The following is a 14,145-nucleotide window of genomic DNA, read 5'->3' on the forward strand; positions in this document are numbered from 1 at the left end:
CCTTACCTTCACCTTCCTAAGCCTTAAAATGCCACCTTCCCGTACAAGTGAGGTGAGAGTGACTGGTGGGAGAGGAGGAGGGAGGGTAAGGTAAGAGTATCAGGGAGAGAATGTGTATGATAGAGTAACCAAATTTAAATAACTTTTACTAACATTTACGAACTTTACAAACAACCACAGATTCCTCTACATCAACCAAAGTAAAAAAAAAAAAAAGACAAAAACACAAGACAAAAAAAGTGCCTATGTGATTTTGAGGATGTGGTGGAATTGAGGGGGAGAAGGGAAGAAGGGGGAAGAGGAGGGAGAAAGGAGGGAAAAATTGTCAGGGGGGTGTCAGGGGAGTGTCAGGGGGGTGTCGGAGGGGGTGAGAGATGGAGGCCTCGTCAGCAGGGCGCCCCATGTCCCTGTTTCCAAGCACGGCGGACGTTTCTTTTGCGGGACTAAATTTGTTGACCCCCCGCAGACCCGCGAGGTAAAAAGTGGGCGTGTTTTTCTCCACCACGAGCGGGGCGTCAGGTGCGGACTGGGGAATGAGTGTGTGCGTGCGTGTGTGTGTGGAGGGGTCAACTGGGGTCATGGTGGTAGTGGTGGTGGAAGATGGTGGTAGTGGTGGTGGTGGTGATGACGATGAAGGAAGGATTTTAGAGACTGAGAGGTGATGATGGTGATGTTGGTAGTGGTGGTGGTGGAGGATGTTGAGGGAGAAATGATGTTAGGGACGTTGATGTGATGATGGTGATAGAAGGAAGTGAGATGATAGTTTAAAAAAGTGTTGGTAGTGGTGTGGGTGTTGAAGAGACAAATAAAAGGGAGTGGAAACGTGTAGAGGAACAAGAAGGGGTAGTGGCGGGGATACAAGAAGAGTGTTAGTGGGGAAGGAGATAAGAGGAACGTGGAAGGGAAAATAATAGAAAAAAGCGGTGGTGACGTTATGGAAAGCAAATATAAGAGTTAGAAGTTGACTGAAGATGGAGGTTGGTAAAAGGGTGTATTATCGTAGTGGTGTGTGATGGGACATAGTTATGGTGAGGATAATAGACAGTTTTAAGGAGGCGAGAAGAAGGATGAAGGAACAAAGGTAGAGGTAGAAGAATATTTAGTGACTGCGGTAGAAATGGTAGTTGAGGGGAAAGCTTAATAGTGGAGATAAAATTGAACGAGAAATAAAGAACGAGGGAAAAACTAAACGAAACAGAGATATGAAGTGAGACCGTAAATAGAGAAATAGAGAAATGAAAAGATAGAAATGGTAGTTGAGGAGGAAATTTAATAGTGGAGATAAAATTGAACGAGAGATAAAGAACGATGAAAATACAAAAACAAAAAAGAGAGATGTATGGAGTGAGACCGTAAATAGAGAAATAGAGACATGAAAAGTTGAGGTGAGAGAGGACACACACACACACACACACACTAGAGGTTCAGTCGAAATGGAATAACGGAAAAGGACGCCGGGAAAAAAAAGGAAAAAGAAGAAAAAGAAATAAAAGAACGAGGTAGGAGGGAAGTGGCAGGGAGCAGAGGAGACCTGGAGGTGCATATGGCCAATAGTTTATGAGGCGTTGCGGGTCGTTCGAGGGTCCTTCATGCCCTTCCTAAAAAGACCACAGTGAAAGGGTGATAAATAGAAGGTATAAGGAGGGAGGAGTGAATGAGGGAGGAGAGAGAGAAGAGAGAGAGAGAGAGAGAGAGAGAGAGAGAGAGAGAGAGAGAAGCAGAAATGTGGTTTTGGGCTACCGTGCTTTCCTACCTTCTTTTTTTTTCCGTTTCATTCCTCTCGTGTTCTATATAAATTGGTTGCGTTTGTGCGTGTGTGTTTTTATTTTAGAGGGATGATACAGCGACCCGCCATTTGTGAGTTTATGGAAAAGTGAAAGGAAATAAAAATGCCGCTCAGCTATCTCTTGGTTTTATGTTCTTCGGTGAATCGACACACACACACACACACACACATACAGATACACAGATACAGAGAGAGAGAGAGAGAGAGAGAGAGAGAGAGAGAGAGAGAGTTTTGAAGGTCACTTCTCATTTTTTTTTAACATTTTTCAAGGTTTTCCGTTTTATCTTCTTTTCTTCCTGTGTTAGTTTTGAAAGCATTTGGCTCTTGAGAGAAAGAGAGAGAAAGAAAGAAAAAGAAATAGAGATAGATAGAGACTAAATAACAGATATATTGATAGTTAAAGAAACGAAATAACAAATAGAGAAAGAGAGAGGAATAGACAGACAGACAGACAGACAAACAGACAGACAAACAGGCCGTATCAATAGCGATGAACTGCAATGAAGTGTGAAAATGTCCCTCAGGCTCTTTCATAACTCTCTCTCTCTATGGATGAACTCTTTTTATTTTATTTTTTTCACTACAAATTACTTCACTACTTCGCTGCAGGAACGAACAACCGTATCTCCATGAACGACCTGGACACTTTGAAGCTAGATAATTGCTGTTGATCCTGCTTTCCTTCCTCGCTCCCCTCTGCTATCTCGCGGGACGGCCATGCATCTTCGGCGCCCTCTTAATGCCTCTACTTAACAGTTTTGTTCCCCTCGGCCGTCCCTTTATCTCTCCCCTTGTCTCCTTCCTTAATTTATCCCGCGCCGGCCCGTCCGTCCCTGCTGCTGCTGCCTCCCCTCGCCTGGCTGCTTTTACGTCACTCTCGCCCTTCCTCTCTCTTTCTGTCTTTATTTCTGTCTGTTTTCCTCTCTATCTATCTATCTATCTAACTCCTACTAGTCTTTCTTGGCATATAGTCTTCAACAGTCCGCTAATATCACCACCATCACTAATACCAATACGCAACACCATTAGCATCAACACCATAACCAACAGTAACATCAACACCATCATTCTTCTCTATTGCTGTTTGTCTTTCTCTATCTATATTTCTATTTTTATCTTACTTAGTCTCATCCCCACCACTAACACCAACACCAACGCTGTCCATCATAAACAACAACAACAACAACAACAGCAACACCTACACCATCATCACCGCCACCACTGCCCACCTCCATCATCACCATCACTAAGGACATCTGCGACGCCATCACTACCACACTCTCCACCGCCACCAGCATCCTTCCTTTCAATAGCTCACCCTTAAGCCTGACCCTGAATGAATAGGATTATTACCAAAAATGACTCCCCGCGTTTCCACAACATGATCCCCCCTTACGCGCCCTCCTCCGGGGTCACTGCCACCCTCTCTACGCGGCTCATCCCGCTATAAAACCCACGATAACCATTACACTGAGAGTCAACCCGGGCCGAACTGGAATGGGCGGGAGGAAGGCGAGAAGGAGAAGCAGGAGAAGGAGGACGTAAGAAGTAAGGAGAGTAAAGACAGACTGGAGGGATAAGAAAGAAGGAGAGGAGAGAAGGAGGATGGAGGAGGACGAGAAGGACGAGGACGAGAAGAAGAATAAGGTGGTGGATGGGAGAGAGTGAAGACATACAGGAGGGATAGGAAGGAAGGAGAGGTAAGAAGGAGGGAATAGAAGAAGGACTAGGACGAGGAGGAGGAGGAGGAGGTGGTGGATGGTCGAATAAGGGGGAGGGTCGAGATGGAAGGAGGAGGAGGACAGAATGAAGATAAGAAGGATGAAAGGAGGAGAAGGAGGGAATAGGAAGACGGAGGAGGAGGAGGTGGTGGATGGTCGAATAAGGGGGAGAGTCGAGATGGAAGGAGGAGGAGGACAGAATGAAGGGATAAGAAGGGATGAAAGGAGGGAGAGAAGGAGGGAATAGAAGAAGGACGAGGAGGAGGAGGTGATGGATGGTCGAATAATGGTGAGGGTCGAGATGGAAGAAGGAGGAAGAGGACAGAATGAAGGAATAAGACGGGATGAATGGAGGGAGAGAAGGAGGGTAAGAGAGAGCTATTAAATATAATCTCAGTGGATGGAGGGCGAGAGGGAGTTAAAGAAAACGAGAGTGTGGAAAAATTTGTCCCGTGAAGCTCTGGGTCTTTTCTCAACGATCTCTTAGTCTTCTTATTCCTCCTGCTCCTCCTCCTCTTCCTCTTGCTCCTGCTCCTCCTCTTCTTCTTCCTCCATCTCCCTCCTCCGGCGTCTCCTTCCCCTCCCCCTCCTCTCCCTTGTTTTTCTATACCTTCATCCTTCGCGCATCAATTAATTGCAAATGGATGGCTTAGATAATGCAGAGTGACCCGCCGGAAGGTGAAGGAAGATACATACTCACCTTTTTGTTGCCTCCTCTTCCTCTTCTTCTTCCTGTTCCTCCTCCTCCTCCTTCCCTTCCCTTCCCTACACTTCCCTGCCTTCCTTTCCTCTCCCTTCCTTTCTCTTCCCTTATATCCTCTCCCTTCCTTTCCCTTCCTTTCCCTTTGCTTTCTTTCCCTTCCCTTCCCTTCCCTTCCCTTCCCTTCCCTTCCCTTCCCTACGCATCTCTCCCATTGCCTTCCCTTCCCTTCCCTTCCCTTTCCTTCCCTTTCCTTTCCCTTCCCTTCCCTTCCCTACCCATCCCTCTCATTATCTTCCCTTCCCTTCCCTTCTCTTATATCCACTCCTTTCCTTTCCCTTCCTCTCCCTTTGCTTTCTTTCCCTTCCCTTCCCTACCCATCCCTCCCATTACCTTCCCTTCCCTTCTCTTATATCCTCTCCCTTCCTTTCCCTTCCTTTCCCTTTGCTTTCTTTCCATTCCCTTCCTTTCCCTTCCCTTCCCTTTCCTTCCCTTCCTTTCTCTTCCTTTCCCTTCCCTTCCTTACCCATCCCTCCCATTGCCTTCCTTTCCCTTCCCTTTCCTTCCTTTTCTTTCCTTTCCCTTTGTTTTCTTTCACTTTTCCTTCCCTTCCCGTCCCTTCCGTACCCTTTCCTTCCCTTCCGTTCTCTTCCCTTCCCTTCCCCCACAATATTCTCCTCCTCCTCCTCCTGCGTCGCCACCTGTACATGTTCTTCCTCAGTTTTCTCTCTCTTTATCCACCTCCCGAATTTTCTCGCTTTTCTATCTCCAATTCTTGCTGTAAACTAATAACAAAAGACAAAGGGGCGGCCTTGAAATTTAGGAACATCAAAAACATCGACGCTGGATAATTTTTCATCTTTTATTTTACTTTTTTTCTCAATTTAGTTTTGTTCAGAACAATAAATATGATGTAAAATGTTGTATTATTTTTAGGAACGATTATGAAGATGAAAGGAAAGGAAAGGAACGATAGGAGTCGGAATCAGAGACGTTCTATCACTGGCAGAATAAAAGAACGAAAGAACGAAAGATAAAAAAGAGCAAAAGAACAAAAGAAAAAGAAAAAGAGGAGCAGAAAAAATAATTGAGATGAACGTGTCTTTTCCCTCGCCTTTTGAGAGATCGTGTCAGATACAATATACTTTTTTCCTGTCCCTTTTCTTCCATATTTTTTTTTTATTACAGTTCTCTTTTTCGATCACGAGTTACTTTTACTTCTTTTTGTTTTGCTTTTGAAGAGTTGCTGTTTCTCTCACACTTTTCATCAGTTCCCTGCTACTACTACTACTACTACTACTACTACTACTACTACTACTACTACTACTACTACTACTACTTTTTTTTTAGACTACGGTCTTCATCCATTAGAGTTGCGTTGAGAGGTTTTTTTTCTTATAGTCTTGCGCAAAGCAATTCATTGGCCCCAGCCCGCCAATGACTGCGGCCGACAACCATCTTTATTTAGTATTACAAACACTATTAAACATATTGTTCTTAAGCTATCAGAACTTGTGGTTGATACGACTATCAACCACCATCGCCTCAAAGTCCAGGTCGGCAATGTGGGTGGTTTTGGGTGCAGGTGACCTGGTTCCTCTCAGGCAGACCAAGGCTGATCTCAGGAGGGAGAAGGACAGCCTGCATCTCATCCAGGCGACCACACTGATTCTCGGCTGCTGTTTCTTATCCGCCGTGTTTCAGCGAGTCTTGTGTAGAAGCTCTGCGCCCTTGGTCCCATCCCTCCCGACGTCGTGAATACTAGCGGGGTGAAGGAGCCCTGGTCCACATTCTGTATTCTTTCTTCATACGCTCTGTTTTTCTCTTGTTCATTTCTTCTGTGAGCTGCATCGAGGGTCAGGTCTCTGTGGCAATGGGCCATGGGATCAAACTACTACTACTACTACTACTACTGCTACTACTACTGCTACTACTACTACTACTGCTACTACTACTACTACTACTACTACTACTACTACTGCTACTACATACTTTTTTTTTACCTTATTTCTTCTTTGGGTGATAGACACAATATTCTTTCTTCCTCTTCTTTTTGTTCTCTTTTTTACTACAGTTTCCTACATTCCATCACGGGTGACATGATTTTTTTTCTTTATGTCGGAAAGTCGCTGTTTATTTCACGTTTTCCTTTGCGGGTGACTGTATACACATTTATTTCTTCCTTTTTGAAACGATGAAAACAACACACTTTTTTTCCTCTTCTTCTTGTTCCTTTTTTATTTCAGTTTACCATTTATTTCCATCATGGGTGACTTTTATATCTCGTTTTTATGTGTTGAGAAAACGGCTGATTCTCCCCCATTTTGCCTCGTGGGGCTTCATATAGACTACTTTCCTTTCCTATTTTTCCTTTTCTGATTGCAGTTTGCCATTTTTCCATCCTGGGTGACTTCTTTTATAGTCCTCTTTTGCGTTGGAAAGTGGCTATTTTTTCCTCTTTGCTCTACGTGTGTCTATAGATATACTCTTTTTCCTTTTTCTTTTTTGGAGGTTTCTATTTCTTTTCCTCTTTCCTATAAGTGTGTCTATATGTATACTTTTTTTTTACTTTTTTTCTTTTTTTGAGGTTGCTATTTCTTTTCCTCCTCCCTCTACGTGTGTCTCTATATATACTTTTTCTACCTATTTTTCTTTTTGGAGGTGGCTATTGCTTTCCTCTTTGCTCTTCGTCTGTCTATATATATATACTCTTTTTTCCTTTTTTCTTTTTTCTGTGGGGTATTTTTTTCCCTCCGTTCCGTGCGGGTGGAGCTGAGGATCGTAGGAGGACACTCAAGCAGGGAACCCTCATCTAAATCTCTCCAACAGGTCCATTGTAAGGGAGGAGCTAAAACATATTGCTTCATAACAGGGTCACGGCTGTCCTCCCTACCCTCCCTGGGCCTCCTTCTCCTCCCTCCTGTTCCTCTCTCTCTCTTGCCCCTCCCTCTGCCCCCTTCCCCTCACACCCTGCCACCGCCATCCCTCTCCCCTATACCTCTCTCTCTCTTGCTCTCTCGGTCTCGCTCTCTCAATGTACCCCATGTCTTGCCTATTCCTGTGTTTCTGATTTCCTGTTGTTCTCCCTTTCTTCCCTGTCTCCTTTATCTCTGTTTTCTCCTCCTATGTCTCTTATACCTATCTTCCTGTCTTTCATATCCTTTGTCTCCTCTTCTCTCTCTCTCTCTCTCTCTCTCTCTCTCTCTCTCTCTCTCTCTCTCTCTCTCTCTCTCTCTCTCTCTCTCTCTCTCTCTCTCTCTCTCTCTCTCTCTCTCTCTCTCTCTCTCTCTCTCTCTCTCTCTCTCTCTCTCTCTCTCTCTCTCTCTCTCTCTCTCTCTCTCTCTCTCTCTCTCTCTCTCTCTCTCTTACTTATTCCTGTATATCTGCTCCCTTGTTCCCCTTCTCTTCTCTGTCTTCTCCTCTATCTCTCCTATTTTTTTCTTTCTCTCTCTTTCTCCTTTCTTTCCTCTTTTCTCCATTCTTAGTATCCGCTGCTTGTTATCCTCATCTTCTCTCCTCTATCTTCTTTATCGCCGTCTCCTCTTCCTCTGTCTCCTATACTTATCTCCCTGTGTCCTATCCTCTCTGTTTCCTCCGTTCTCTCCCATGTTATTTCCTTTCTTCCCTCCTTTTTTTTCCATTCTTAGATTCTGCCTCTTCTTTTCGTCAATTCCTCTTTTTCTTGTCTCCTATCTCCTCTGTTTATTTCCTTGTTTTCTTCCTTTTTTTTCTTTTTTTCTTTTTTCCGTTTTCTCTTCTTCTTCCCCGTTCTCTTATTTTTCTGTTTTTTTTATACTTATCTTCTTGTCTTTTTCCTTTGTTTCCTTTTGTGTTCTGTCTCTTCCTTCCTTCATTCATTCTTTTTTTTCATTTTTTTATTCTTCCTCTTATGGTTACCTTCCTTCCTCCATTCTTCATTTCTCCATTTTTAGGTTCTCCCTCTTATGGTTACCTTCCTTCCTCCTCCTCTTCTTTCTCCTGATGTGACACTGCCTCTCTCCGTCCTTTGCCTCTTCAATACGCCTCTTCCTCTTCCTCTCCTCTTGTACCTCAACCTATCACCCGCTCCTCTCTCCTCGCCTCTCCACCTTTCACTCCCTCAATATCTTTCACCTACTCCATCCTCAACTCCACTCCCCTCCTCCTCCTCCTCCTCCTCCTCCTCCTCCTCCCGTTGCCATCTCCTACAGTTATATGAACGTTCCCATCTCTCTCTCTCTCTCTCTCTCTCTCTCTCTCTCTCTCTCTCTCTCTCTCTCTCTCTCTCTCTCTCTCTCTCTCTCTCTCTCTCTCTCTCTCTCTCTCTCTCTCTATCTATATCTCTATCTATCTATCTATCTATCTAGCTAGCTAGCTTGCTAGCTAGCTGTTTGTGTGCTGGGTAACTTAATTATTTGCTCGGAATTGAATTAAACTAAAAGTACATCAGAGTATAAATACCTGGTCTCTCTCTCTCTCTCTCTCTCTCTCTCTCTCTCTCTCTCTCTCTCTCTCTCTCTCTCTCTCTCTCTCTCTCTCTCTCTCTCTCTCTCTCTCTCTCTCTCTCTCTCTCTCTCTCTCTCTCTCTCTCTCTCTCTCTCTCTCTCTCTTTATCTCCCCCCTCACGAGATGAATAGAGAGATGAATAGACGGCTCTCTCTCTCTCTCTCTCTCTCTCTCTCTCTCTCTCTCTCTCTCTCTCTCTCTCTCTCTCTCTCCTCCTCTCTCACCGTCTTATCCTCTCTTTTTATTATCCCTCCCCCCCTTCGAGATGAATAGATAGAGATAGATAGACATTAATTTCCAATGACAATGACCCTGGATGCTGGTGACCCCGCGCGACACAGACGAGGGCATTTCTTTGGCTTCTCTGTGCTGCTGTTTGTCGACGTGTTTACGCTGCGCTGGTAATTATTTTTTTTTTTGTGTGTGGGTGGAGTTGTTGTTGTTGGTGGTGATAGTGGTGGTGGTGGTGGTGGTGGAGTTGGTTGTCGTGTGTCCGTCTGTCAGGTTCTGGGTTCGTGTTTCTGTGTTTGTTTCATTAATTAAGGGAGAGAGGTTTTGTGTGTGGTTTTGTGGGTTTTTTCGTATTGTGGTTTTGTTAGTATGTTGTTATTGTGGTGTGTTGTTTTCTGGTTTTGTTAGTGCTTTGTTGTTTTGTTTTGTTGTGTTTTCGTGGTTTTGTTTGTGTAATTTGTTTTGTGATATTGTGTTTTTTTGTGGCTTTGCTCGAGTTTTCCTGTTGATAAGGGAAGGAGGAAGGGAGGGTGCGTTTTCCTGAGCTTGTGTGTAGCCGCTTTGTAATGAGTTGGAATGTAGGAGATAGAGTAGAGAGGAAGAAAGAGAATAGAGGATAAATAGTAGATAGGAAGATAGTCATATAACTTCATGGATAGGGAAAGAAAGTATATAGGAAGAAACAGAAGACAGGAGTAAGAGCAGAGAGAGAGACAGGAAAATAAACACATGAATAAGGAAAGGAAGTATACAGGAAGAAATAGAAAACAGGAGAAAGAGTAGAGTGGAAGACAGAAATATAAACACATGAGTAGGGAAAGGAAGTATATTGGAAGAAACATAAAACAGGAGAAAGAATAGAGAGGAGGACAGGAAAATAAACACATGAATAGGGAAAAGAAGTATAAAGGAAGGAATAGAAGACAGGAGAAAGAGCAGAGAGGAAGATAAACCGAGAAACAGATGGAACTTGAAGAAGACTAGTTTTTCTTTTTCTTTCCTTTTTTTTTTTTCTTCTGCCCGTCACTTGTGTTGTAGGAGGGTGGCACGTCGCTGAAATTGAGTTTACATTTTTAACTAAAGGAATATTTAGTTTTTTTTTCTTTCGTGTAAGTTTTAGAAGTTAAAAAGATTAAATTTGTCTTTTTTGGGAATATTTATGAGTAGAAAGACTTTCCGAGTTGTGTTCATTACTTTACTCTGACATAATTTTCAGTTTTTTTCACTTTGACATACTTTCTGCTTTTTTTTTTCACTTTGATATAATTTTGTTTTTTTCGCTTTGACAACTTTTTTTTACTCTGACTTAATTTCCAGTTTTTTTTCTGTCTGGTGAAATATTGAACTCCGGAGGGTGAGAAACACAGAATTCAGGTGTTCAAATATATCTTTCTTTTTTTATGTTATGGAGAGTGAGTGAATAAAATCAAGAGAATGTAAATTAGACTAGATGTTTCCTCTTTTATCTGCCTCGTGTAAGTTTTAATTGAACTAAAGGACAAAAAAAGGTTAACTTAAGAACGTATCTGAATAATTCTCCTCATCCTTTGTTGCTGAGAAATTAGTGAAAATATTGAGTGTTCATAACCTGATTCAGATAAATATTTACACTTTCTTACCGTCTCGCGTGATTTTGAACTCGAATATTTAACCAAGCTTGAATCAGAGCGTGTTTTCAGATAGCTTCTCAGTATTTTTATTTATAAGTGTAAGAGAGAAAAAAAAGATTCGATGTGTATGTGACTCGATGTGGATTTGTGTTATTTCTCTCTTGTGTAAATAAACTCAGTGTAAATGTTTAGGACTCAGAACGTGTTTCAAAATAGGATCTCAAATAATTTTCAGCTATTAAAACGTAAAGAAAAAGTTAACATTGATTCGGATTTTAAATAAGAGCGAAGCATCGGAGAATAAACTAATGCGAGAGGCGAGATGAAGATGAGCCGAAATATAACTTCATATAAAAAAAGATAATATTGAATCCTGTTTAAATGCGAACGAGGCACCAGAGACTAAGCCGACGAGAGAAGTGGGATGAAGATGAGCCAAAATCAGCTTAATAAAATTTTGCTGAGTCAGGAATTCCAGCTACGAAAAAACACACGGAAAGCCACAAATAGACCTTTCGTAATCATGGAAATCGAGAGAGAAGAGGAAAGCTTAGAACGGACCAGACCGACTTTTTAAAATTCCACACTCTTGAAAGCAAATGAAACCGCAGTGGATGAATGAATAAATGAATGAGTGACTGGATGAATGGTGTGAGGGCGGGGAGGAGACTTGATGATTGAGGAGAGGGATGGGAAGGTGGGGAGGAGGGGAGAGGGGAGAAGGGGAGTTGGGGCGGGGTGTCGATGCTTTTGAAATTCGTTTTTTCTTTCCGCGGCGGGGCAGTGAATAAATTGCTTCCTTTTGACAGCAAGACCAATAGCGATTCGTCTCAAGTTTGGACGCTTGAGCAAACTTAGGCAAGGAAATTGGGAGAAGAGTGAGTGAGTGGGGTGAGATCTCTTCCTCCTCCTACCTCTCCTCCTCCTCTTCCTCCTCCTCCTCCTCCTCCTCCATTCTTCCCTCTTCTCATCCTCCTTCACTTCAGTTTTCCGAGTCAGGAAGGGAAGCGAGAATTGAAGAGGAAGAGAGAGGAAAAAAGAGGAAGGGATGAAAGTTATGGAAGCTCGCGAAAATTCATATAAGTTAAGGAATGATAAATCGGTAACGAATACTTCCATTATTTTACCTCTCCTCTGCTGCCTGCCCCCCCCCCTCTCTCTCTCTCTCTCTCTCTCTCTCTCTCTCTCTCTCTCTCTCTCTCTCTCTCTCTCTCTCTCTCTCTCTCTCTCTCTCTCTCTCTCTCTCTCTCTCTCTCTCTCTCTCTCTCTCTCTCTCTCTCTCTCTCTCTCTCTCTCTCTCTCTCTCTCTCTCTCTCTCTCTCTCTCTCTCTCTCTCTCTCTCTCTCTCTCTCTCTCTCTCTCTCTCTCTCTCTCTCTCTCTCTCTCTCTCTCTCTCTCTCTCTCTCTCTCTCTCTCTCTCTCTCTCAGATCAGTATTTTCAACGTTGTAATCTCTCTCAACGATCTCTCTCTCTCTCTCTCTTTCGAGAACATCAACTTTAATTTTCTCGTTTATTACTTCCTTGATAAGAGGCAGAGGAGGAGAGGAGTAATCGAAAAGAGGAAAGGGAATAGGTAGTAAATGAGATGAATAGTGAAGGTCAAGAGAATGGGAAACTGGTGTAGGTAAGAAGCGATGTGAAGGTGGAATAAATGGGAAGGAGGAAGAATGGAAAGAAGGAAATGAAAAGTGAATAGGGAATAAATAGCAAAAGGAGAGGGATACCGCGGGACAAGGGAAGGAAAATTGGTGTAGGTAAGAAACTGTTTGAAGATGGAGTAAAAGAAAAGAAGGAAGAATGAAAATGAGGAAATGAAAAGAGAGAATGAAGAATGGAAATAAGGAGAGCAAAGAAAGACGAACGGAAAGAAGGAAATGGAAAGAAAACAGCACGAAAACAAAAGAAAAAGCTACACGCGTCCGAAAATAAGACGAAGAGAAGCAGGAGATTACAAAATACATATTAGGTTACGATAAGAAGAACAATGAAGATACGAAAAAAAAAATAATGATAAATACCAGGAATAAGAAAGAAAGAATACGGCGATGCGGAAGAGGAAGAGGAAAAGATCAAAGAAATGAGAGACAAAGAAGGTGGGATAAGGAGGGCATTGGAAAGAGATGAAAAGAATATGTTGGTTATTTTTTTACGTTTTTTTAATCTATTTTCTTACGTTCTTTTGTTGCCAGTCTATCTATCTATCTGTCTGTCTCCATTCCTGTTTCTCTTATTTGTATTTATCTTCATTCTCTTTATTCCTCCCTCTCTCTCGTTTCTTTAATTTATTTACTCACTCCTCAATGCTTTTTCTTACATTTAACTCATTTATTGCTAACTTCATTCTCACATTCGGCCACTTTCCTCTCCATTTATCTCTTGTCTCTTTCCTTTTAACCTCGTGTTCATACATTTTCATTATACATCTACATTTTCGATTTATTTCAACGCTCTCTCTACTGTATTTTTTCTTCTCTCTCATTCGCTGACTTCGTCCTTCTCTCTCTCAATCTCTCTTTCTCTCCTTTTGAACGCCTTTTCCCTTGCCCTCTTTTTTTGTCCTCCTCTTCATCACTTTTATTCACCCTCTGTCACCTCTTCAGCTTCCTCTTTCCTCTTCCTCCTCTTTTTCCTCCTCCTCCTCTTTTTCCCGTCCACCGCCTCGTAAGGAACAGGAAGTATTTGGCGGATTATTGTCCCTCATCCTCTCTGCATTTATTCCTCTATTTCTCAGGTGTAATTCTCAGGTGAGAGGGAGAAAACACACACACACACACACACACACACACCGGTTTCATGTATTCCTCTTCCTTTCTTGCCGTCCCCTTGAGAGAAGTATATTTGGGGAAGGAGGGAAAAAAAAAATAAAGGTGAGAGAATACGAATACTTTCCCTACTTCCAGCACCTCGATAAACCTCTCCTCTTCCTCCTCCTTTTCCTTCTCTTCCTCTTCCTCTTCTTCCTATCGTTTGTAATCACATTGGGTTCCCGATTTGTGGGCTGCAGCAGAGTTTTGGACGTGTTGTTTAGAGGAAGGCGAGAAGAGGAGGAGGAGGAGGAAGAAGAGGAAAAGGAAGGAGGAAGGAAGGTGGTTTATTAAAGGAGTGAAGAGGAGGACCTCGCTGTGGATGCATTTGATGGGCTTAAGGGAGATTTGGAGGAGGAGGAAGAGGAGGAGGAGGAGAGAGTGTGATGGAGAAGGAGGAGAATAAAGGCGACTTGAGCGATACTACAACAGACTATATGGTGGAGGAAGAGACAGAGAAGGAGAGGAAGAAAGAGAGAGAGAAAGGAAGGAGGAGGAGGAGGAAAGTAGGAATGGAGATCGAGTTTGTGTGTGTTGGGAGGGAATATCTGAAGGAAGTTGAAGAGAAGGAAAAGAAAGGAAGATGAAATAAAGGATAAACAAACAAGAGAAGAAACATCGGTGGAGAGAATATCTGAAAGAGTGATAGACTGAAGAGAAGGAAAATAATGAAAGAAAGAAGGAATGAAGGAAAAACAGATAAAAGAGGGGAAGGAGTGAAAGACTAGTAGAAAGGAGAAGAAAGAGAAAGGAAGAACGGGCGAGGGAGAATACCTGAAAGTGTTGTAGACGGATTAGAAGGAAAAG

Source organism: Eriocheir sinensis, chromosome 13 (assembly GCF_024679095.1).
Source record: "Eriocheir sinensis breed Jianghai 21 chromosome 13, ASM2467909v1, whole genome shotgun sequence".
In the NCBI taxonomy this organism is placed as follows: domain Eukaryota; kingdom Metazoa; phylum Arthropoda; class Malacostraca; order Decapoda; family Varunidae; genus Eriocheir; species Eriocheir sinensis.